General features: G+C 57.4%; 1 long non-coding RNA gene across 2 annotated transcripts; it reads right to left on the bottom strand.

Moving 5' to 3' along the window:
- Nucleotides 1–6,496: 6,496 nt before the first annotated feature.
- LOC123582789 lies at nucleotides 6,497–20,074 on the bottom strand. Of its 2 annotated transcripts, none has more exons than XR_006704555.1 (2): nucleotides 19,917–20,074; nucleotides 6,497–7,338 (listed from the first exon to the last, which is right to left on the bottom strand). It is a non-coding gene; the product is annotated as an uncharacterized LOC123582789 (long non-coding RNA). The 2 variants fall into 2 exon arrangements; XR_006704554.1 differs by lacking the exon at nucleotides 19,917–20,074 and adding an exon at nucleotides 9,564–11,060.
- Between the last annotated feature and the right edge of the window lie 1,014 nt (nucleotides 20,075–21,088).

Here is a 21,088-nt window from a genome sequence, read left to right as displayed (position 1 = left end):
GTCGGGGCAGGGCGGGGCTGAGCAGCCCCAGGTTTGGTTAACTGGGCTACTCCGTGATGCCATCCGGGACGAGGTCCCCGCGGTTCTCCTCTCCACCGTCCCCGGGGGGGGGGGGCCTCTGGTCCCCAGGCATGTCCCTTCGCGCTTTCAAGAGGACCGCCACAGCTCCGGGCTCTAAGCGGCATCGTGTGCATGGCTCAGAGGCCCCAGAGCATTCTCGGGGCGTCCAGAGAGGCAGGAAGCAAGAAGTTCCGTCTTCGTGTGGCTTCCTATGAGCTAGGGATGGCTTTTCCAGAAGCCGGAACCGCCCCACGTGGCCTCCCCTTCCCCACCGCTGGCAGGTTGGCTTGGAGAAAGTACTCTTTACTCCCCGGCCTGGAGGGGGACCACGCTGCCCTGTACGATTCGATGCCCCAGTTTGGGCTCTGCCAGGAAGGAAGGAACAGAAAGGACAGGTGACAGATAGGCAAACAGCGGGATCAGCCTCTGTCTTCAAAGTGCCCAGGGAGGCAAGATGTGTGGCCTGCTGAGCCAAAAGTTGCTCGGAGAAGCCAGGGGCAGCTCCTATCTCTGACTGGATCTCCTGCTCTCTCTCTCTCTCTCTCTCTCCCTCCTGAAGGCATCCAGCCCTTCTGTTGATATAAAGGGCAGGGGCTGGGCAGGAAGCATGGACCCCCAGGGACAAGGACCCTCAAGGACTCCACCACCCAGGGACAGGACTCCCACAGCAGGGCTGGTTATACAAGATACGAGCATGCCCCCAGACATCGCTGGCAGGCGGGAAACGATTTCTGAGGAATCCAGGAAATGACTCCTGTTTTCACCGAACTCCTCGTGCCCACCTCGCCCCCTCCCCCCTCCCCATCCCCGACCCGGGCATCCAAGGCCCTCTCACCTTGGCTCCTTGCCCTGCCTGCCTTCCCTGGGACTCCTTCTCTGCTCTGGCTGCAGTGAGCAGGGCAGGGCAAACTGTCCCCCGGTACATTAACATCCTACCAGGCAGTCATTAACAGAGTCACCATCAATTTCTCCAGAACGATTGCAGCTGTACAAGGAACTTAATGGAATCATACGGTCATTTTTCACTGCGGGGGGGGGGGGGGGGGAAGGATGGGAGGGGGATGGGTAGTAAAAGGAAAGGGAGAACGCTCTCTACCAGCACAGGGCTGCTCTGGGCACCCTCTCCCGTGGCCGTGGCCACCAGCCGGGGATGGCGGCACATGGGACAGTAGCTGGTTAATCACTCGGCAGAACGGAGACCGAAGCTTATTAGACAAATGAAGCACGATGGGCATTTCATTTCAACAGCGGCATCGGGAGGAAGGGGGAGGCAGGGAGGGTCCTGCAGCAACCACCGGGTGAGACTCTGGACTCTGGGCGAGGGCAGGGGCCCGGGGCCGCCCGCGCTAAGAAGGGGGAGTCAGGGAGGCGTATACAGCAGGAACTGCGGGCTCAGCCCACGGCCCTTTGAATGATACCTGTGCTACCTCGGATGTGTCCCGATGATCTAAAGCAGACTGAGGACAGCACACGCCATCCCCCAGACGACCCCCCTCGAGGAGCTATTTTCCTCCCAGGAGGGAGCCCTGCCTTGCTGGGGTGCCCTTCCCTTCGGGAGACAGGCAGCTGGGGCCGCAGCCCCTCTCTGGGGCCAGCCGGGGTCCTCTACTTGCCGTCTGGTGGAAAGATCTACAGAGAGGAGCCCTCAGTGGGGGCTGAGAAGGCCTGTCCTGGGCACCGGGGGCTCCTCGTAGATGCCTGGAGGAACCCGCTTCCCAAGGGCTCAGGAGAGGCTGGCAGGAAGTCCCCCCCGGGGAGCAAAGCTGGTCAGTTCCAGCTGTCCTTGAGACCCAGAAAGGGGCCCAACCCGCTGCCAAGTTCAGTGGCTGCCTGAGGTAGAGTTATTCCCCTCATCGCGCAGATGATGAGACCAAGGCTAGACAAGTCACGGCACTTGCTTGGGGTCCCTCCGTAAGTGAGGTTGGGCAGAGCCCCAAATGCGCCCAAGTCGGCCCAACTCTACGTTGAGGACAAGATGGCAGGCCACCCTAGCAGGCTCCCAGGGGGACGGTTCTCACCGGGTTCACGTTGCCTTCCGGTCTCCTTTGGGAGCTACTTGTCCCTCTGAGAGGCGACTGCCAGGTTTTCCACTCCGCGCACTCGTTCAGTCGCCAGGCGGTGACTAGCTGAGCCCTGAGAGCCTGGCTGTGAGCACTTACAGCTGAGGCAGGCCCTCAGGGGGCTCCAGCTCCTGGCAGCCTAGGAGGGGACCAGCCGCGCCCCCGAGGGGACCGGCAATCAGAGGCCAGGACCGGAGTGTCAGCTCTGCCACTTACCAACCACGGCATCCAGGACACCTCCCCAAGCCTCAGTTTCTCTATCTGTAAAATGGGAATAAAACGCACCCACTTTTCTTTTTTTTTTTTTTAATTTTTTTTTTCAACGTTTATTTATTTTTGGGACAGAGAGAGACAGAGCATGAACGGGGGAGGGGCAGAGAGAGAGGGAGACACAGAATCCGAAGCAGGCTCCAGGCTCTGAGCCATCAGCCCAGAGCCCGACGCGGGGCTCGAACTCACGGACCGCGAGATCGTGACCTGGCTGAAGTCGGACGCTTAACCGACTGCGCCACCCAGGCGCCCCTTGCATCCACTTTTCAAGATTACTGCAAGAATGAAAAGAGAGCTGAGGTCCACGATCGCCTAGTCAAGTTCCTTGTGTTTTAGGATTCAGAAGAATTCGGGGGGCTATTCGAAACAGAAGAAGCCGAAAAGCCCATTTATTTTGTATCTAGCTCTCCAGCACGATCTGGGACAGGGCCCTGTAATCAAACGCATTAACATTTCTGCGGGAAAACTAATGAATATTCACCGTCCATAGGGTAAATAAAGACTAAAAATAGTAGCCAAATGAATTTTTAAAAAGCTTTTGATGCTCAGAGTGTTTGGGGGGTCTCAGGATTGTGGGTAGATGGTAATGATAGTTACTATTTACTGAGAACTTCCTGATTTACATGCATTAGCTCCTTGAACCCTCACAGCCACTCCGCGAGCACAGGGACCATCGTCATATCTGTTTTGAAGTCAACGCCGGGAGACCAGAGAGGCTGATTCATTTGCCCACAAGCACCCAATGGCTAAACGGACCTAGGCAGCCGGGCTTCAGCATCTGTGTCTCTGGGGAAGTTAGAAACGAGCACGGCGGTGGGGCCGCTGGCCCGGTCTCAGCACCTTAACCGATCTTGCTGATGTGACAGGCAGGCACAGAGAGGAGAAGTGACATCCAGGGTGTCCTGCCACGTTCCCGGACTCCTGATCCGGTGTGCGTCCGACACCCACTCTGTCTCTCTGATCCCACCCCTCCGGCCTCCCCCACCGCCCTAGCCCCTGCCCCAAACGTGCTCCCCCACGTTGAGGAGTTAAGGAAACATTCACATCACTTGGCCGCCTTTCTGCCTCTTTTTCCCCCTGTGTGACCTGACCCCCGCCCCCATCTCCCAAGACCCCCATCACCCGCCTGCTCTTCCCTGAGGGAGCAAAGAGGCCTTCCGGGGGCAGTGGCCGCGAGGGAATGTCCCTGGGACCCACGGACCCATGCGGCGTAACTTTCACTTGACTCTAAGTATACAGACTGAGTTACGGGAGGCCCCAGAGCGCCGGACCTGGAGTAAGACAGGTCTGGATTTCAACTCCAGCTCCTTCTCTCCAAGCCCAGCAGTGATCTCAGCCCCCTGAGGCCTAGACAGCATAGCGGGGAACTCAATTGGGGGTTGGGGTGCATTTGCAAGTTAAGGAGGTTAGCTGGAGCCCTTCTGACCAGCTTTTAGCCCCGGGAGACTTCTTGCCAGCCTCTCTCCGGAGCCCTTGGGAAGCAGGCTCCTCCGGCCACCCACGAGGACCCCCTGGTGCCCAGAACAGACCTTCTTAGCCACTGAGGGCTCCTCTCTATGGATCTTTCCACCAGACTGCGGGTAGAGGACCCCGGCTGGCCCCAGAGCAGGGCCGCGGCCCCAGCTGCCTGTCTCCCGAAGGGAAGGGCACCCCAGCAAGGCAGGGCTCCCTCCTGGGAGGAAATGGCTCCCCGAGAAGGTTTCCCTGGGGGACGGTATGTGTCACTCGGCACGCGCTGTCCCCTCTGCTTTCATTCTTACCACCCGGGACACGCACTCACCGCACAGCAGCCCTGAGAGCTGTTACCCCAAGGCCTCTTGGGCAAATCTCCAACTTCTGCTGCTCAGAAAGCTGTGAGGCTGGGCCTGGGGACCTCCCGGCACCCTCTCCAATGGGACTGGGGGAGGGGGGCTCAGGCTGCCAGCGGGACCCCTGGTCCCGGCGTTCCGTCTGAGGGGAGGGAAATAGTTCTCTCCGGCAGGACGACTTACGGCGCACAGTACCGTTGTGTGAGTCGGGAACCCGAGTGTGAATCCGGTTCCACCTCCTACGAGCCCCGCCTCATAAGCTCGCTCACCTCGCTGAACCTCTGTTTCCCGCTCTGTGAAATGGGGATGAGAATTTCTCTTGGGGCCAAGGGCTGTCGTTAAACAAGATCATCGATTCTACAGCAGAGGTTTCCTGAGCCCCTGCTCGTGTCAGTCGCGTCGCTGAGTACTTTGGGGGGAGCCCTGAGCGGACAGACTGGGGCTGGCCGCACAGAGCTTGTGGTACCGCGGGTGAGTGGACAGGCAGGGCGACTGTAAAAGAAAATCCGATTAAGAGGTTTTGGCTTAGCAAGCAATAGCTCTCAAGATCTACCTTTGGAGGTGGCTGTGCTTAGCTAACGTGAATTTGTGATAGCATTGCCATTCACCCGCGTTTCTTATTCTCCGATGGGTTAATAAGAGACTTAAGTGAGATTTTATAAATAAGTAATATAGTCATATATAGATAAATATATTTTAATTTTTTCTTAATTTATTTTTGAGAGCGCGCGCACGAGTGGGGGAGGAACAGAGGGAGAGGGAGAGAGGAAATCCCAAGAAGGCTCCGAGCTGTCAGCACAGAGCCTGATGCGGGGCTCGAACCCACGAACCGTGAGACCATGACCTGAGCCGAAGTTGGGCACTTCACCAACTGCGCCACCTCGGCGCTCCATAAATATATATGTATATTTATAGTTATATTTATATATGTATATTTATAATATGCATATATATGTATATTTATAATATGTATATATAAATATGTATGTATATTTATAATATGTATATATAAATATATATTTATAATATGTATATATAAATATACATATTATAAATATACATGTATATTTATAATACGTATATATATAAATATACACGTATATTTATAACACGTATATATATAAATATACACGTATATTTATAATACGTATAATAAATATACATGTATCTTTATAATATGTATTATAAATATAAGTATAAATATATATTTACACATATATTTATATATTTACACATATAAATATATATTTAGATAAATATATAAATATATTCATATAAATATTAAATATGAGTATTTATATAAATGTATAATATATATAATATTATAATAATATGATATATGATATATAATATATAAATTTATATTTATATATACACATCATTTCAATCAACCCTCAGAAAGATCATAGGTAGTAGGTATTTTCTCCATTTCTCAGGTAAGGTAACATGACTTGCCCAAGATCACACAGCACCGAAAGGGTGAAATGGAGACTCCAGCCGAAGTCAGTGCTCCCGAGAGCCTGTGTTCTTATCTGAAAGGACACGGCCTCCTCTTAGCTCGGAGGCCATGCGTGGTGTATGTTAAAGAGCTCTCTACAAATTACAATGCTCTGGACACATGTAAGGGGTCATTGCAGCTCTGTTTCCTGCTTTGCACCTGGTCCCTTGAACACCAGGCTCTTGAGTCGAGGGTGGGAGCCAGAGAGACAAGCCACATGGAGGTGTCAGAGGAGGAATTAGCCTCCCTTGACAAGTGGGGGACACAAAACACGTCGAGGTGTCATCCTGGCTGATGCTTTCTTGGGGTTTCTGGGATCTGCTCAGCCCCAGAAGGGAACCATCCCTGGAGAGCTCCGATGGTCCACCGCATCGCCTTTGGCTAGTCGTTGTCCCCGTCATTGGAGAGCTCGTCCCACCCCAGAGGATTCCCTAAACCCTGGATCGTCCCATCTGGGAGGAGACGTAAGCTGTAGTGACAGACACACCTGGCTCTGAATCCCCACACAGCATTTCCCTGCTGTGTGACCCCCGGCACGTCATCTAACCTCTCGGAGCCTTGGTTTCCTTGTCCGTCGAGTGGGGGCAAGCTCCTGTCTGCAAGGTTGTTGTCAGGATTAAAATAATGAAGACAATGAAGGGTGGTGCCTGATATAGAGCCCACACTCGGTAGATGGTAGGAGATGAAAAAAAAAAAAAGTGGCTCGGGTGGGTGGGTGTCACCGGATAGAAATAGCACCTGTCATTGCCTGTCTGCTGTGCATACCCGAAAGGGGCAGGGATGACACTGAATCCGGCCAATTAGGAGATCTCCTATAAAAATTTAATTCTTCCATAAAATAGCGCAAAATGAAACAGGTGAAGGATTTTTACACTGTAAATTAATGATCTATGGTTATAGCCATAATAATAATAATAATAATAGCTGCCAATTACGGACTATGGAAGGCCGAGTCTGGGCCAGGAGCTCCACGCACGTGGGGGCCAGCTTGCACCTTCTGATTAGGGACTCTATGCGTTTGCAGGCCAGGGGACCAGGGTTCGGTGAGGTCAGTGGCTCGCCCGCCCTGCCACAGACGCTGGGGAAAATGTCAAAGGGATGCGCGAAGCCACAGTTTCTCACGCCTGTGTCCTCTCTCCACGGTCTGGGCACATTCAAATGCTCCTTAGAATAAAGAATAGAGCAAAACGACCCAAGAGCGAGCGCTATCCCTCATTCCGTCTACCTATCTGGTCTTGCCCCTCTGGACCTCTGTTTCCTCACCCCGGCTCTGCTCCCGAGCCAGGAAAGCCTGGAGGGCCGAGCACTCCCTCAGGCCCCTCCCTGCAGCCCCCGGAGGTCCGTGCAAGCCCCCCCATTTCTCCTGCGTCTCTGTGTAGACAGAAACAGTTCAGTCTTCACATCTCTTCTCCTTCAGAGCTTTCCCGTCCTCAGAGAAGAGACCTGCTCTCAGGGAGCCCTGTGGAATCTTCTCCAGTCCCCTATTGTCCTCACGACTCCTCTTCAGGGTCAGAAACAGACCCGATGCTACAGTTTCGGGGGCAGCTGGAGCCAGGCTAGCAGGTTCTGTCTCTGACGTGGTACAAATTGCTGTGTGGCCTCCGGAGAGTTACTCAACCTCTCTGTGCTTCTGCTTTCTCATCTGTAGAATGAGATTGATAATAATAGCGCCTGCCCTCTAGGACATTGGCGGGATTAACAAATGCCAAGTACGTAGAACAGTGCCTGGCACCTCGTAGGTGCTCGGCCACACAACTATCTTCCGGGCCCTAACCGTTCATGGTCACCAGTAGCCGTAACGATTTCCTCCCAATAATAAAGATGAAGGGACAGAGGTCCCTGTTGCAAAGCCAGGCACGGCACTCAGCTCTTTACCCACATCAGCTCTTATATGTGCCAGGCACGGGGAACGGCCCGCTGCAAATGCTCAATAAACGTCAGGGCCTCTGTGCACCCAAGTCACTTTCTCACTCACGGCACTTTTATGACTTACGACACTTCCCCTCCCCCCCCCCCCCGCCCCAACCTTGTTTTAACCATAATTCGATTAGAAGCAAATGACACTTGGGGCGCCCGGGTGGCTCAGTCGGTTAAGCGCCTGACTCCTGATTTCCGCTCAGGTCGTGATCTCACGTTCATGAGATCGAGCCCCGAGCTGGGCTCCGCGCTGTCGGCACTGAGCCGGCTTGGGATTCTCTCACTCTCCGCCTCTCCTCTCTCTCTCTTTCTCAAAATAAATACATAAACTTATAAAAGGAAGCAAGTGACATTTTGACTGCCCACAACAATGTGTTTCTTGAAGACAACAAAACTTGCTTTTCTCCTCCATATATTTCTAACCAGACAGGATCCTTCCACAAGTCACCCAGGGATCTCCCCGGCTGGCCTCTCTCTGTGGATCCCCATTCTCCTAAACCCTGCCGCTCACAGGTCCCGTGTCCAGCCAGCCCCCGAGTCCTGTTGATTTCCCTTCCAATGTCCCTCATTCCCAGGCCTGGTTCTCGGTTCCTGCCCAGGCTTCCGCTCCCTCCCGGACTGTGCAACAAGCCCCCTAAGCCTTCCGTCTCCCAACCAACCTCACGTAAGCAGTCCCCTCTCCGGGGATCAGGTCCCTGTGCAGAAACCATGGGAGGCTTCTCTCCCTGCCCCCGTCGCCTCCCATTCTGGGCCCTCCAAAGCATTCCTTCTGACACAATCTCGCCCCGGGCGGGTTTCCTTGCTTTCCCAGCCCAGCTGAGAACTCTTGGCGGTGGGCCTGCGTTCCAGGTGCCGTGGGAACCTTCCAGCTCCCCTGACATCTACCTCAGCTCTGTTTTTAGTTTGAGAAATATTTTTGGACCTGATTTGCCAGTCTGAGTAACTAGGTGTGGTACAAAATGTCAGCAGCTAATTACTTTCAACCATTATTAATAGGTTGGCGCTAATTATCCGTTGCGCTAGGCAAGATTTTGCGAAAGACCGGCAGAGAGGGAGGAGTGAAGGGCTGTGCCCAGGCCACAGGGTGAGCAGGCTGTCGGGATGGTGCTGGGACCCCAGGAGCTGGGTACCAGCAGGGGGAACGAGGGGCAGCCTCTGGGCTGAGGGCTGGGACGGGGCCGGGGCAGGCGGGGCGGGGCGGGGTGGGGGGGGTTCCGCCTCGGTAGACGGAGCTGTTATCTGGTCTCTCTTCTCCCCCTCTCCCAGAATGCAATCTACCGAAACCTCTTATCGAAAGTATTCTGGAGGTGATAAAAGTGTCACCAAAGATTTGCTCATTTTCTAAACTGTCATTAAAAAAAATTTATGGGCAGGGGGAAATATAGGCAGGGGAGGAGGGCGGGTGGGCAGGGAGAGAGGGAGGATGATTTAAAATCAGTCCCTTCATAAATTAAAGACATTTGCTCACGAGAGGGGGCTCGGAGAGGGAAACGGCTAGAAGGTCGTCGCGTTCTCCACGCCGGGCCGCCGGTCCTCCCAGCCGGTCACACGCTCTGTGGCCTCTTCACCCCCACCTACGCTTGTTGTCAACTCCTCCTAGCTCACCTGCACAGCCAAATCCTTCGTCCACCTTCTCCAACCCCTCCTCCCCCCACACCCCTCCCCTCCGCACCCCCCGCCGGCTCCCGCAGCCCCACTGTCCGCACTTGAGCTGGAACTCAAACCTCCATGGAAGGCGAGGGGGCTGGGCTCGACCCACGGGACCGTAAGGTGCCTGAAGACAGGAGGCCTGCCTCTAACCATCGCTTGATTCTGAACCCTCATGGTGTCTCCTTGGGGTGGGGAGGGGTGGTGACACAGCACCCAAGAAGGGGAACATAACACCCGAGAAGGTCAAGCCCTCATTATACACACTGGGAGCCCGAGGCTCCGAGAGGGGAGACGACTCACCCAAGGCCACGCAGGGGAGCCACCAGAACTCACGTCTCCCGCTTCCAGCTCAGGGGTCTGGCAGACCGTTCAGGAGCTCAGACTCAGGTGATGGCCCCCCCTGCACTGGCTAGCCGCGTGATCGTGAACAAGTCGCTGAGCCCCACCCCGTGCACCAGGCACCTGAGTCCTTGTAGGTGACAAGCTGTGACAATGTCAGTGCTTTGCCCAGGGATGTCACTTATCATCGTCACTGTCGTTGTCAGCATCTTGACGGGAGGGGGCGGGGGCTGCGCAGGTCAAAGCTGCCTTTTGTGTGGGCCCCCATCACCTGCTCGGCAAGTACCCCAGCGTCCACTGCGTGCCTGACCCCGTGCGAGGAGGGGGAAGGGGGAGATACAGAGGAAAACGAGGGTAGCTCCAGTCCCTGAGATGCTTCAGCCCGGGAAGGGAGGCCACTGCCTCGAATGTGGAGCCCCCTGGGGCTGTTCACAGATGTCCCACCCCTTCCCTCGCTCCTCTGGGCGGGCGGGAGCCCTGGAAGTTAAGTGGCCACGTGTCTTGCTTTGGCCAAGCCGGACCAGCCCAGAAGGAGGCCTCTGGTGGGGGAGGGGAGGGGGAGGAAGGAAGAGGGTGTTCCTGGCAGGGGTGAGAGGGAGGGTGTGGCGTGCTCAGCAGGTGCTGACCCACTGAGAAAGAGAAGTGAGAGAGCAGGTTGGGGGCCAGGTTGCAGGCTGGGCCCTTGGGGAGGGGTTCTCAGGTCTGTGCCTAAGCCGGTTCTCACCGCGGGTCCCCGCTAACGCAGGTGCTCAGCGCTCGTCCCAAGCGAGGTTCAGGAAGAGGGGCTGGGACAGTGGCCGCCTGTGGCAAGAGGCGGGGTCCAGGTCTCAGTGCGCTGCAGATCGGCTCAGGGAGCTTGGAGAGCTGCCCGCCTCGGCCTCTGCCCCCTCTGTCCGCTTCCACGGTGGGTCACGTGTCATCAGTTGCAGGCTCTCCAGACTGAGGACCACGTGCCAGCATTCACAGGAGCGAGTCTGGCAAAAGCAGCAAGCACAACGCAGATCGAAGTAGCACAATCCAGAACCTCCTGGAACGCCTCCCTGTTCACGTGTGGGAAGCCCCCGGGTGGGGGCAGGGAGAAGAGGACCTAAATCCAGATGGAGAGGTGGGGACAGAGAATTTACGTGCCTGGCATTTAGAAGACAACTGCTGTGTCACTGAACGTGGCCCGGCATGGCAGGCAAAAGAAGTCCGGAGAAATTCTTGCGGGACCCTGGGCTCCGTGAGCTCCTTGGAGGAGGACCAGCCTGGGATGGGCTTTGAAGGCAAGGCATGCAGAGGTGGAGGGGAGAAAGGCAGGCCCAGGTGTCAGGAGGGGCAGGGAACACCGGGCCATGGCCTCTGCAGGCCTGAGCTGGCCCTGCGGTGGGGAGGGTCCTCCAGCTTCTAAGGGGACAAGGATGTGGGGGAGGTCGCTGTAGGCCTCCCAGCTCCACCAGTCCCCACCAGCCCCCTCAAGCCCCCTCCAGCCCCCTCCAGGCCCCTCCAGTCCCCTCCAGCCCTCTCTAGGCCTTCCACCCCCCACCAGCCCCCACCAGCCCCCTCCAGGCCCTTCCAGCCCCCTCCAGCCCCCTCCAGCCCTTCCAGGCCCTCCAGCCCCCTCCAGCCCCCTCCAGCCCCTTCCAGGCCCTTCCAGCCCCCTCCAGCCCTCTCCAGGCCCTCCAGCCCTCTCCAGCCCCCACCAGCCCCCTCCAGCCCCCTCCAGGCCCTTCCAGCCCCCTGCAGCCCCCTCAGCCCCCTCCAGGCCCCTCCAGGCCTTCCAGCCCCCACCAGCCCCCACCAGCCCCCTCCAGGCCCTTCCAGCCCCCTCCAGCCCCCTCAGCCCCCTAGGCCCCTCCAGGCCTTCCAGCCCCCACCAGCCCCCACCAGGCCCCTCCAGGCCCTTCCAGCCCCCACCAGCCCCCACCAGGCCCCTCCAGGCCCTTCCAGCCCCCTCCAGCCCCCTCAGCCCCCTCCAGCCCCCTCAGCCCCCTCCAGGCCCCTCCAGGCCTTCCAGCCCCCACCAGTCCCCACCAGCCCCCTCCAGCCCCCTCAAGCCCCCTCCAGCCCCCTCCAGGCCCTTCCAGCCCCCTCCAGCCCTCTCAGCCCCCTCCAGGCCCCTCCAGGCCTTCCAGCCCCCACCAGCCCCCACCAGGCCCCTCCAGGCCCTTCCAGCCCCCACCAGCCCCCACCAGGCCCCTCCAGGCCCTTCCAGCCCCCTCAGCCCCCTCCAGCCCCCTCCAGGCCCTTCCAGCCCCCTCCAGGCCCTTCCAGCCCCCTCCAGCCCCCTCAGCCCCCTCCAGCCCCCTCCAGCCCCCTCCAGGCCCTTCCAGCCCCCTCCAGCCCCCTCAGCCCCCTCCAGGCCCCTCCAGGCCTTCCAGCCCCCACCAGCCCCCACCAGGCCCTTCCAGGCCCCTCCAGCCCCCACCAGCCCCCACCAGGCCCTTCCAGCCCCCTCCAGCCCCCTCAGCCCCCTCCAGCCCCCTCCAGGTCCCTCCAGGCCTTCCAGCCCCCACCAGCCCCCACCAGGCCCTTCCAGCCCCCTCCAGCCCCCTCCAGCCCCCTCCAGGCCCTCCAGCCAGGGTTCACAGCCTCTGCAGGGGAAAGTCATTTCTGAAGACTGCATCTGCGGAAAACGGAGCAGACGGCCTGGCAGGCTCTGCCTTTCATCTAGAAAGCAGGCCAACCTCCATGTGTAGGGAAAGGAGGGCAGGCCAAGAGGCTGAGCCGCGAGGCCAAGGTGGGCCAGCTCCACAGGGGAAATTCTGCCGAGTTCCACACACCCCGCCTCAGGGTTCGCTCAGACTCTCCCCTGCCCTCACCTCTGACACCCTCTTCTTAAGCCTCACTGCCTCTTTAGGCCTGCACCTTTTTGTTTTGCTTTTGGTTGTTTTTCCTTCTCTGTTCCTCCCTGTCTCTGTCTCTCTGTCTCCCCCCACCCCTTCTCTGCCTTGCTCTCTGTGTTTTGCTTTCTCCCTCTCTCTCCATCTCCCTCCCTCTTCTCCGGCTCTCTCTTAGGTCCCCTTGTCCTGCTCTATGTATCTCTGTCCGGGTCCAGCCTGCCCTCCGTCCCATGCCAGAATTCCAGGGCAGGGAGGCCGTTGAGGGGTTAGGCAGGCCTCCCACAGACTTCAGCCTGCGGGGAGCTGGCTCCTCCTGCTTTAATCTGGGGGTGATCTGACTTTGGCTTCTTTGACCTCCTCTGCCTTTGATCTTTATCCTTCTTTGAAACCCTGGGTTGTTGGAAACCTAATGACTTCAGATGTTCTCATCCTTCCCGGACAGCCAAGGCGGCCCTGGGCCAGGGGTTCTGGCTGGGTGATCCCCGGAAGTCACAAGGGCAAAGAACCTCCAAGAGCTTGGATTGCAGCCCACACCATCACCAGGCTAAGTGGGCATCTCCTCCTGAGTCCTGCAATCAGGCACACAGGAAGGCCAAGTGGGACAAGGGGACAGCGTGGGTCCAGGAGACAGGCTTTCCTGAGCTTTAACCCCAGCTCTGCCATTGCTGCCTGAGTGCCTACGGGCTGGTTATAACTCGGAGTTTCTGTTTTCTCGTCCGGAACTTTCGTATTCTCCTCTCTTGGGGATAATAGTTTTTGAGAATTTTGTGCACTAATCTATTCTAAATGCCCAGGGGATAACTTGGTGCGCAGCAAATGCTCAGAAATGTTCAGCTTCCTCTACCTGCCTCTTCCCACACCTCCGTTTCATTAACCGCCAGGCTCACTGGGGCCACAGGACACCCCCAGAGGACACAGCACAGCGACAGAAGCCCACTCGTTACCCTGTCGAATAGATGAGCCAAAGGTGGCCCGGAGACCTTCACTGACACACAGCTGTCGTCCCCACCCCCTGCCCCCCGCACGATGACCACAGGACGGCACTCACAGCGTGTTCACGGCTCTCAAGTCTCCAGGTTTTATTCGCGGAGCCATCAGGCTGGGGCAGGACAAGCAGAATATAAAAAACAAATCCCACCCCCTCCCCCCCAGTAATAATAATGCAATCAACTCCTTCTACCGCCTTAGAGTCAGCAAAGTCTTTTCCCAGACAAAGGTTTGCGTCTCACGAACCCTGTCCCGGAGGGCAGGAGGTCACAGGTGAGAGGCCGGGCCTGCTCAGGTGACCTCCAGGTCAGGGCCAGAGCTGGGGCTAACCCTGGTCTTCCGATGCCCGGACAGCCGCTGTGTATACAGCAGGGCCTGCCGGGTCCGGCTTTTGCAATCTGGGAATCTGCATATCAGTAAGCTCTGGGGAATTCTGGTACAGGCGGTGGCCCCCAGCCTGAGAAACATCCCTCCCCAGCATCTGCACGGAAGGAGGTGAGTTTTGCTCACCTCTCCCCCGAAACGGCTGTGGGGGAGGGGGGGCTAGGTTCATGGTCACTCACCGTGCCCCTCACTCGGGGCAATTTAAGGGTGAGGGTTTTTCTCGCAAAGCTGGAGGGAGACAGCTAGGCCTGGAAATGTGGGTGCTGTATCTAATCCTGGGGTGTCCCCCCCCCCCCGAAATTCACTCTGTTGGGGTTCCTCGCTGGGTGAGGAAATGAATTGAGGGTCACGGGTTCTCAACCCTGGATGCACGTTGGAGTCACCTGGGAGGCTCTAGAAAAACACGATGCCCACGGCTGGGCCACGGAGACAGGGAAGCGATGCTTCTGGGCTGTGGCCTGGCCATCTGATGTGTTCTAAAGCTCCCCAGAGGACTCTAGTCTGAGAACTGCCGAACCAGGCCAGTTGGGGTCAGTTCCGCGATGTCCGAGTCTGTGACCCAGTGGTGTAGACACCAGATACACCCCCTGAATGCGCGTGTGAGTCTGTGTGTGTGTGTGTGTGTGTGTGTGTGTGTGTGTGCGAGTGTGTGGAGAAAGACCAGGAGGGCTTATAAGAAGGGATATACTTGCCTTCCCTTCTTCCCTTCGCCAGCAGGACCCAGAGAGAGTAAATGTCTTGTTCAGCTCACAAGGCCACAAAGCCCTCCACAGACCACACTTTTAACCCAAGACCCGAGGGAACTAGAGCCCGTTTGTCTCTCCGGGTTTTCTGGCTGAAGCAAAACTTTCGCTCTGCTTCTTCTTTTTTTTTTTTTTTTAACGTTTTTATTTATTTTTGGGACAGAGAGAGACAGAGCATGAACGGGGGAGGGGCAGAGAGAGAGGGAGACACCGAATCGGAAACAGGCTCCAGGCTCCGCGCCATCAGCCCAGAGCCCGACGCGGGGCTCGAACTCACGGACCGCGAGATCGTGACCTGGCTGAAGTCGGACGCTTAACCGACTGCGCCACCCAGGCGCCCCTGTTTTTATTTACTTTTGAGACAGAGAGAGACAATAGAGCCTGAGCAGAGGAGGGGCATAGAGAGAGGGAGACACAGAATCCAAAGCAGGCTCCAGGCTCTGAGCTGTCAGCCCAGAGCCCGACGCGGGGCTCGAACTCACGGACCGCGAGATCGTGACCTGGCTGAAGTCGGACGCTTAACCGACTGCGCCACCCAGGCGCCCCTTTCGCTCTGCTTTTTGACCTGCCGTGAGATGCTGGGTCCAACCCGAATCGGCCTGTTTTGCCAGCGCGAGAAGGCCCTCCTCCAGTCTGGGTGCTCTCTTAGCGGGAGGGCTCCAGCGCCAGGAGGGGCCACGCACAGCGCCCCCCCCCCTCACCTTGCAAGTGACCCTGCGACGGGTTGGGGGTCAAGGATTCGATCTAGAGCTTGCCTCATGGTTACCTGGAGAGGGACCCCGAGGAGCTGAAAAGTCTGGGCTGGGACCTGGGGGTCTGCCTCTTACCGGCTGCGTGATTCAGACCACGGCCAAGCCCTGGTTTCCTCGTCCGCAACTGTGCCCTACACAGGGGCTGGAGGCAAATTCCAGATGCTGGTGACAGTCCTCTGCAAACTAGGGATGGCGTCTCCACGCAGGCCCGAGGTCATTCCTGGCATGATCTCAGGAATGCCCAAACCTCCCTGTCCCCAGATGTCTTCCCCGCTTGCTTACCAAATGCCTGCTGCCCCCACCATTAGATCTAGCCTTCTGGGTTACTCGGGAGACTCTCGCTGACTTACAGCCACGGTTACCGCCAGGAGGGGACGCCGTGACGCTGATGCACCCGCAGGCCCCCTCCACACCGCTGTGACCTGCAGTCCGCTCAGTGGCGGGTGGTGGCCCAAGCCAGGAGGGAGTTGGCTCCCGCTGGGGCAGGGATCTAGAAACCTCCGGAACAAAGGCCAAGGAGGAGGCAGGTGGTTGCCCTGAGGTTTTCTGGGCGACAGGAGTTTCTGGTTTGAGTGCCCCAGGGGGGTTTGGGAGTGACCCATGGGGAAAGGGGTCTTGGGGGCCAGCAGGGACCCAGTGTGTTCCTGGCCCAGCTTGACCTACTACAGCCCTGCCCAACGGACAGGACCCAAGCCCTGGAGCCTGACAGATCAGAGCTCCGGTGAACATTTGTGTGGCACGTTTCTTATCCTCTCTGAACATCACGCTGCCATTTGTAAAATGGGGGTCAAGGGGGCGCCTGGGTGGCTCAGTCATTAAGCGTCCGACGTCGGCTCAGGTCATGATCTCACGGTTCGTGGGTTCGAGCCCCGCGTCGGGCTCTGTGCTGACCGCTCGGAGCCTGGAGCCTGTTTCGGATTCTGTGTCTCCCTCTCTCTCTGCTCCCCCGCTCCCCCCCCCCCAAACTAAACATTTAAAATTAAAATAAAATAAAATAAAATAAAATAAAATGGATATAAAGAACCATTCTCTTTTGCGTCATTTAACGATTAAAATAATATACGTAGAAGCAGATCAGCTGTTATTATTTATAGTTGGGTTGAGGCCTTCGCGTGGGCAGACTATCTACGTTTCTCCCCCCACGTTTAGGTGTTCGCTCTCCCCCTTGTCTTACTACCCCCGTCCCGACTGGAGTGAAACACAGAGGAAAGGACCCGGGATCAGAGTCTGGGACCTACATTCTAACTCTGCCTTTGCATTTACCACCCAAAGGCCCTGGGACAAGCCCCCTCACCACTCACAGCCTCACCTATAATGGTAGGCAGTGGGGGTGGGGGGGGGGCGGGTAATAATCACTAATCCGTGGAGCTACCGTGAGAATATCATTAACAGTATGCCAACGATGGCTCCCGTGTGTCCAACACTTACCGGTGCCAGCCATTGCCAAGGGCTTCACGGGCATTATTTCCAGGGATCCCCCTCTACAACCTTATAATTCTCCCTACTTCTGGCGCTGAGCGTGCTGAGGCTCAGAGAGGTTAAGCAACACGCCCAAAGGTCACTCAGCTTGCAAGCAGCGAGGCTCTCTGTTGGAACCCAGGCGGCCACCCCCTTCCCTACTTGACCGGGCGCTGGGAGAAGCCCTAAGGCACCCCTCGTCCAATCCCCAGTTTGCTGCAGAGCCATCGCCCCTTCACCTTTAGCTGTGTCAAAACTTCCCGCCACAGGGCAGCCCCAGCCCCCTGCTGCAAGCTCTTGGCGGCAAGAGCTTTGTTCTCTGTGTTCTTTGCTGTTGTCGTTGTTTATTTATCTTGAGGGAGAGAGAAAGAGCACGGGGAGGGGCAGAGAGAAGGAGAGATTGGATCCTAAGCAGGCTCCGGGCTGTCAGCGCAGAGCCCGACGCGGGGCTGGAACCCACGAACCGTGAGGTCGTGACCTGAGTCGAAATCAAGAGTCGGATGCCTAACCGCCCAGGCGCCCCTGCACCTTGGGTGCCCGGTGGGGGTTAGGGCCTTTGATGCTGGAACGGGGCGGGGTGGCTGGGTTCCTGAGATTTTCTGCTTTTCTAAAAGCATCCAGAGATGACCCTCGACACTTTGTGGTCTAGAGACCTGGCTCTGTATCCTGCCACGACTACGTTCCTGCGGTGGTCACGCCGGGGGCAGGGACAGCCTGGGTGGCACACGCTGTTGGTTCCCCGCCCCCCCCCCCCCACATTCAGGCAGATTTGTGTTCAGATACTGACAGGCCCAGCCCAAGGGATGAAATGTGATTGGTCTAAATCAGTCATGGTAACCCCTTCCTCCTCGGCCAGTGATTGGCCAGACAGTGGCCAAATGACCCGGCTCCGACCCACACGAGGGGAGGGGGCAATTTCCCTCCTCGACTAAAGAGACATGCGACAAAAGAGCCCTTTGAGGGTCCCTCCCTCTCTCCTCCACTTTCCTTCCTGTTGATGATGCTCGTGGGTGAAACTACGACGCCTGGAACCATGGCAACTGTTTTGTGTCCGTGAGACAACATCCACTGAGGATGGCACAGCGGGAGGGTAGAGAGATTCTGGGCCGTCACGGAGGCCGTTGCACCCTTGGAACCAAATATCTCATCAAGCAACACGTGTATGTGTTAGTAATGCTATTAGCTGGCATTTTGTTACGTGCAGCTGGGATCATCACAACTGATAAAACGGGTGGTAATAATAACAGGATGGACTTTGTGAAGCAGACGTTCCGACCTCTGTTTTACACGTAAGGAAGCTGAGGTTTAGGAAGGATACGGAGGGGCGCCTGGGTGGCTCAGTCGGTTAAGCGTCGACTTCGGCTCAGGTCACGATCTCGCGAGGTTCGTGGATTTGAGCCTCACGTCGGGGCTCTGTGCCCACAGCGTGGAGCGTGCCTGGATTTTTTCTCTCTCTCTCCCTTTCCCTATGCTCCTCCCTAACTCGTGCTTTCTCTCTCTCAAAATACATAAACTTTAAAAAAAAAAAAATAGAAAGGGTACTGAATCTGCACGCCGTATATACCCGCCCCTAGGAAGCAGAAGGAACAAAATTTACACCCGGGTCCACCCGGCTCCCACATCTGTGCACCAAATCATCACACAGCCCTGCCCCCAGGGAGAGCTGGGTTCTCCTGGAAGGACATCAGAGGGAAAAAAAAAAAAAAATTATTTCGACGCCCGTCTTAGCTGTGTCTCTAAATTACCCCACTTCCACATGTTCAGGGAGCACCCGTGTTGAAATGTGTCCTGTCAGACGGATGATGTGTTTTGAAACTGAAAAGACAACAGGATCGGGCCTGTGCGGGATGGAACCAGTCCTGCCTTTCACAGTCGTGTGCTGCCGTTAAGGAGCCAGGATGGTCCCCCCGGAGGCAGCACAGAACGGCACTGGGAAAGAACCCACCTTCTGCTCCCTCTGCTCTCGGTCCTTCAAGGCCAGTTCAAGTGTCCCTTCTTCCAGGAAGCCGGCTCTGATCGTCCCGAGCAAACCTGGGCCCCCAAACTATAGGCTTTCCCACTTGCTATCAGGGACGCTTTCCGTAGCTACTTACGTGCATATGTGCCCCCTCCATCCAATTGAGTGTGAGCGCCTGGAGGGCCAGACTGTGTCTTAGACGTACGTGCCCTCCACCCCCACCCCCACCCCCCGGTGCCCTGCACTGCTCTGGGGACCAAGTAGGAGCTGAGGAAACGCTTGCTAGTTCGGCACGACATCATTCAGCTGACCACACGCTATGTAAGAGGGGCTCGCCCTTGTTGGGTTCTTCCCCGACCGCCATGCACGCACGCACGCAGCGCTCAAGACAAAAGTCCTCGTCCACCAAAGGGAGTTTCTTCCACCAAAACACGGGGTAGTCGTCACGAGACGAGCGGAGACGCAGAGAAGTCAGGTGAACCACAGGAAGAACCCAGAACGTTGGTCACGCCAGGAGGAGTGGGGACTTGAGCTAGCCTGGAGGTACAGGCAGGGGTGAGTGGGGACCCCCCACCTGAGCAAAGGCACAGAGGGGGCCCCAAGAGTGAGGGCGTAAGGGACAGTAGGGGCTGGCTGCAGACAGCCACCGGGCACCACAGAAATGGCAGCTTTCTTCCCGCGCTCCAGCAGCCGGGCGACCCCGCCTCCACCCGGGCCTAAGGAATATTCTGGAAGCTAGCGATGCCCTTTCCCTCTGGCCTGGCTCTTCCCTGGAACGTAACTGGCTCGCGCTCCAAGAGCTCCCAATGGGGCTCAGAATTCGGCCTCGGAAGCCAAGGAAGCAACGGCTTCTGGGGGCTGCCCGTAAGCAGCTCCTCTCCGCGGGTATTTTCGTCACATCGAATTTGGCAGCTCGGAGCACTTTTGATTTCACATGATTCGCTAGAGCTTGTGTGTGCGCGCTGTTTTTCTTCTTCCCCGCCCGCCTGTCTCCCCCAGGGGGACTGGGTGTTGTTTTGACTTTTATGTGCTACAATAAAAACTTTCATTGTAGCAAAATGTTTGCTCGTCAAAATTAGCTTGGTTAATTCCAAAGAATTGTTTCATCTTGGCTCCACAGGCACCGGGGATCTTTTTTACAAGCCGAATTGGCCACCCGCCAGCTATCTCCGGGACAATTCCTCTGTAGCGCTCGTCCCCCTGGAATTTACCTTTAAAGCGGCAAAGACCTGCCTTCGCGTTCCAGCCGCTCCTCCTCTGAATGCGTGGCTGGGTTCGCAGAGCGGAGCCGGGACTGTGGGCTTGGTGGTGTGGGGTTTAGAATCACAGACATGAAAGGAAGCCCCACGCGGAGGCCGACACTCAGGGGCACCATCCAGGCGGGCGAGGGCACACGCAGGCACACCCGCCCACAGAGGCACACGCCTGCCCGCGCGCATGCGCACCGACACGCACGAAAGGCAAGAGCGCGCCCAGACACGAGAGACCCGGGCCTGCACCCGGAGATGCCGCCCTGCCGGGCACGCATCGGCACCTGCTCCCAGACGTACGGACACGCCAGGGGCGGACGCCGCGGTCAGGCAAGCTGAGCCAGGGGCACGCAGGAAGGTGGGAGGGCAAAGGCGCACAAGAGACCCCACGCGGCCCGGTCCCGAGGGGGCAGCCCTGCCCGCGCACCTCCTGGCGTCAGTGGGCTGGCCCGGCCGCCGAGACCCCCCCCCCGCATCAGCCAGGGAGGTGGTCAGTGCTACCTCCACACCATGTCCGTTATCCTGGGAGCCAGGTTCAAATGCCCTCCTTGCCCGGGGCAAGACCCACCCCTCCTCCCTGCTGCTCTTAAGCCCTGAATCCGGCCCTGCAACCCTCCCATGTTGGCCTCTCTCCTCCCGGAGCTGAAATCTGTTAGCCAAGGGGGCGGGGGAAGCCCACAGATGCTGGTAAGGCCAGCGGACCATCATTAGGTGGCAGTCACTCGAATGATCGGGGAGACCCAGGAGGCATTGAGAGGGGCCAGCGTGCAGCCTGAGCCAGCGTGGGGGAGGGGAGCGGGGGAGGGGGGTTGCCGGGGAAGGAGGTTGTGCAGGGCGCCGTGCAGATGCACTGTTTTGCTTTGGCCCTGGGACAGATCCTCAGAGCTGGCTTCAGACCATCTGGGCTATTCAGTGACGGACACACTGCCCCTCCTCCCCCCCCCCACACCTTTCCAAGCAACCCCTTCCCCCTTTATCCTCTGTCTACACTGAGTGGGTTCACAGCCAGACTGTTCTGGGAAAGAGCCAAACCCGATAACCCAAGGACGTGAGGTCAATATCCTTATCCCCACTTTGCAGATAGTAAAGGCAACGATCATAGCACTCAGTGTGGCCCCGAGAATAGTTGTTCT

The sequence above is a fragment of the Leopardus geoffroyi genome, chromosome B3 (genome assembly GCF_018350155.1).
Source record: "Leopardus geoffroyi isolate Oge1 chromosome B3, O.geoffroyi_Oge1_pat1.0, whole genome shotgun sequence".
In the NCBI taxonomy this organism is placed as follows: domain Eukaryota; kingdom Metazoa; phylum Chordata; class Mammalia; order Carnivora; family Felidae; genus Leopardus; species Leopardus geoffroyi.
Note: the sequence above shows the minus strand (reverse complement) of the source record. Positions and strands in the feature narration are given on the sequence as shown.